Source organism: Pygoscelis adeliae, unplaced genomic scaffold (genome assembly GCF_000699105.1).
Source record: "Pygoscelis adeliae isolate BGI_AS28 unplaced genomic scaffold, ASM69910v1 Scaffold346, whole genome shotgun sequence".
Taxonomy (NCBI): Eukaryota; Metazoa; Chordata; class Aves; order Sphenisciformes; family Spheniscidae; genus Pygoscelis; species Pygoscelis adeliae.
Genome location: NW_008824902.1, coordinates 338,311 through 342,496, shown reverse-complemented (window position 1 = coordinate 342,496; position 4,186 = coordinate 338,311).

Sequence of the window (4,186 nt, the reverse complement as noted above, 5' to 3'; positions counted from 1 at the left end):
GGTGCTAAATTGGGTATCTAGGAACAGCCAAAATGACAGGTTAGGTGGAAATAAAGACACAGCCCCAGCATGGGTCATGTCTTCATTTGATGCCTAGGATAAGGACTCGATCCTGGGAAAATTAAAGTCTGGGCCCAGTCAGTAATTTTTTTTTATCAGGGTATGGATTTTCCTCGGCACCCTTGACTTTGATCTTGGGGCAGTTGGGTTTGCTGAGGGCCATTACGTTACTTCCCAAGGTGACACTGAGGAAGTGGTGGGGCTGTAAAACTGAACTGTACTCCCAAATATGACCTGTGACCCCCAAGGCTTATTTCTGAGAGCTCAGGCGCTGCTGGAGACAGCTTGGGGAAGTATGTGAATTGCTGTAGGTAGTGTTGTGGGTCTCTATGGGTGCCAAAAACTTGCGTGCACCAGAGCTGGGTGTCTTTAGCCATGTGGGTGTTTGCTCTTCTAGTTTTACTCCTGCTGCTCGACTTCGCGTGGATGGAAGTTGCATGGACACAATCCATTTGAGGCTATAGACACAGCAAAAAGAGCTCCAGTTGTCTAGCTGGGCACCTTCATGTCAGCAATACAAGGCTCTGCAGGGCTTATGTACACCCACATAGGTGCTGCTGTGACTGCTGCTTTCAGGTGGCTGAAGAAAGACTGGGCTCTGAATGTCCAGCTGAGGCACATCCAGAAAATCCCCCCAAATGCCTGGGTAAATGAAAGAGTCCCAGGAAGCCCTGGGCTGCATGAATGCTCCTGGTGCTGCCCATTGCCCAGCGAGGGATTTCATGATCAGGGCCCTCCCAGAGAAGTGAGGGAGCTGAAGAACCTTGCTGCTGCCTGGGCAGCACGGACCTCCCACTGGTCTGCACTTGCTGGACAGGAGTAGACTAAGTGGTTAAATGTGGAGGCACCTTTAGGGCACAGCCAACATGAGGTGCATCAGGCAGGGGACAAATGGAGATGTTAATGGGGTGGGCTTGAGCCAGCAAGGGGTGTAGAGATGGGAGAAGCACCCTGGCTGGTTCAGGGCTTCGAGCTGGTCCATCTAGCTCTGTATGGGGCTCAGGAAATCTGTCCTGGATGTGCCCAAGATCTTCCACAGCAGCAAGGTGGTGTTTGCTGGCCTGTTTCACAGAGCCAGTCACCTTGGGAGGGCTCTGCTACCACTGGGTGAGCAGAGGAGGCCCTGGGGCAACAGCACAGGGTGAGCTGTGGGGGGACTGGGAGCAATATGGTGCTGGCTGGGAACATCCCCCCTTAAACTCCACCTCTTCCTGAACTGGGGTGATTTCCTGGGGCAGCTCCTGTCCGTAGTGCCCTGCACCCCCAGGCTGTGGGAACAAGCTGTCTCTCTGGCTGATACCCTGGTGTCTGCTACCTGTGGCTGATGTTTGGTGTTGCCTTAGATCCTCTGTGGAGGAAGGATGCTAGGCAGAGGTAAGGGGCCAGGCCACAGTCATGTTCACTTATTACAGTCCTCAGATCTAGTTAGCAACCAGGTGAGCTGTCACCAGAGGACCTGATGGATGGGGAAGAGTTCCCTCCTTCCTGAGGCGGGAAATGAAGCTAATCAGACCTTGGACACCTTAATCCAGCTCTGATCTGATTAATGACCCTGAAGACTGTGAACTCATCAGCACCCTGGCATCTATCACTGCCTGCATCCCGCCCCTTCTGCTGGCCACCGCCCGGCACGGCTCTCCTGTGCACAGCCCTGGACTCCAGCTCTCTGCCCTGTGTGGCATGGGCTGTGTGCCAGCTGCTCCAGCCCTGGACAACCCTCTTGCAGGGTCCCAGTGTCTGGGTTTGACTCACCTGGAGGAGGGAACTCCCTCCATGATTTTCCTAGACTTCTTTGTCAGAATGTTTCCACCCAGGTTTTATGGCTGGTGTCTGCAAAGATTTCTTGTTTGTGCAATTCAAAGGCTGCAGCTTGGCTGTCTGTACTCGCATCACCCTGGGATCAGTGTATTGGGCACCAGCCTGGGCTGCTGATCCCTGGAGGAGTTCCTTGTCTTTGGAGAACTTCCTTGGGTAGTGCAGGGGACTTCCATGAGGACAGTTAAGTCTATGACTTGGTGCTGTGACCCAGACGCCCAAATGAGCCTCACTCAAGCCCTGCTCCCACTGCCTGAGCTACAGTAGGTACAGCCACAAATTGTCTCAGGGCTTGGCAGGGGTTACCCAGGCTCTCCTGGGCTGGTTACCTGCCTGTCTGCCACCCCATGGTGGTCACTGTGGTGGTGACTTCCCTATTGTGCCCCAGTGCAGCAGCCCCCGTCTCTGCCCCGGGTCTTAAGGCATGTTCCCTGTGCAAAGCTAACAAGCCATTACAATCCTTGGAGCCGGTCCTGGGATCTCAGATAAGGAAGCAGTGGCTCTTCCCTTGCCGCTGTCAACATCGCAGGCTGTTGACCTGCAGCAGAAGAGTTGTCCTACCTCTGCTGCACCCTCTGTTCCCTGGATACTTGTTGCAGTTTTCCCCTGTGCTTGGGAGCCAGGCTGCTTCATTCCTCCCCAAATCTTGTCCTGCCCATGCCTGCTGCTTGGCAGGGCTGGCTACTCACATGGCGGGAGAGGGAAAGGGCTTGGGGTCCTTTTGCTTGGCAGGGACGTTGACTTCTGTCCTGGGAAAGCAGAGCAGGAAGGCTTTTGAGGTGGGGAGAGGGTATAGCAGCAGGCACAGGGGTGCTGGGGGTGGAAAGGGACACTGTTCCACCTTCAGTACCCTGAAGTCCTGGGAGGGTGTGTTACTGTGGGGTGACATCAACCCCAAATCCCCTTCTGAGCAAATCCAGCTCTGGGCTGTCCATGGGGCTGGTTCCCACCCTCCTCACTCCCAGGGAGGCAGCTGGGAAGGGCTGTTGTGCATCTGTTCCCACACAAGGATTTGGGGCCACCCAAAGCTTGTGGGTGCCGGGCTCAGGCAATGGAAGGAGGAAGTTGTCCCACACGTGGGACCTTTGGAGCTCCCTGCAGCGGGGTGATGTGTGCAGGGAGCTCAGCAGGCTCCAGACCAGACTGGATGGGGCACAGGGAGGAGAAGCCCCTGGGGTTACTGAGCAGAGAAAACACAGGAGGCTGAGGAAAGCCCCCTATGCCCCTGCCTTTCTTTTCCGTGGGTATCTGCTTGCAGCCTCTGTGGGACACAGGATACAGGGGGGTAGACCCATCCCTTGCTCAGGGAACAAAGCAGTGCTGGAAATGCTGAAGGGGTAAGAAATATAGGGATGGGAGTTCCCTTTAGCCTTTATAATATTTAGGCAGGGCAATAGAGGCTGCCTCACTTGCCTTCCAAAGAGCAGGACCCATCATCCGACACAAACAGGCAGAGGCTTGTCTCACTGTGTCAGCATGACACAAAAAGGTGGGACCCAGAGATAGACGCAGACCCTCGATGCCAGAGACCACAGATGCGCTCGTATGCGCTCTGCCTTTCCCTGAAGGCCAGTGCCAGGGGGTCTGGGCCAGCTCTGCTTCCTGCTCACCCACATCTCCCAGACCAGCCAAGGCTTTCCTCTCTGCCCTTCCCTGGTGCCACTCTCCAAGCTGTGTCTTGTCTGGGAAAGATAAGACCGGGCAAATGAGTAACAATCTGCCTGTAGGCACCTGCTCTTTTGGCATCCTGGACAGACATGGGTGATGGAAGGTGGTGGCCCCTCTGTGTGTCCAGCTTAGGTCCACTGATCTCCCTGGCCCAGAGGGGTGCAATGGGAAATGGCACAGCTGAGTATTGCCGGTGATCCCTGGTGCACAGGGTGCAGAGGAGCCTGCAGGTGAGTGAGCACCTCTCCTGCCCTCCCAGACGGGCACTCTGCCCCCCGAGTGCCTGGGGGTTCCGCAGAGCCAGGACACCACTGGAGCCCAGCAGGGCTTCGCCTACATGTGCCAAAGTCCATTTAGTCTCTCCAGACCACCACAGACCCCCTTCTCCATCATGGGGCTCTAAGGAAAGCGAGATTTGCTCTGGATCAGGACGATGGGCTCAGCGCCCTGGGCAGCAGGTCCTGCAGGCTGGGGGGGACCCCCTGGGTGTGGACCAGGGCTGGGCTGGGTTGTGAGGCTGGGGAAGGGGCAGAGCGGTCCGGGTCAGGCCCCAGAGTGTCCCCGCTGCTGTGGTCGGGGGATGAGGAAGCCGGAGGAGGGAAGCCGGCGGGGAGCCCGGCCGGGGCCCGCGGGGAGGCAGGCC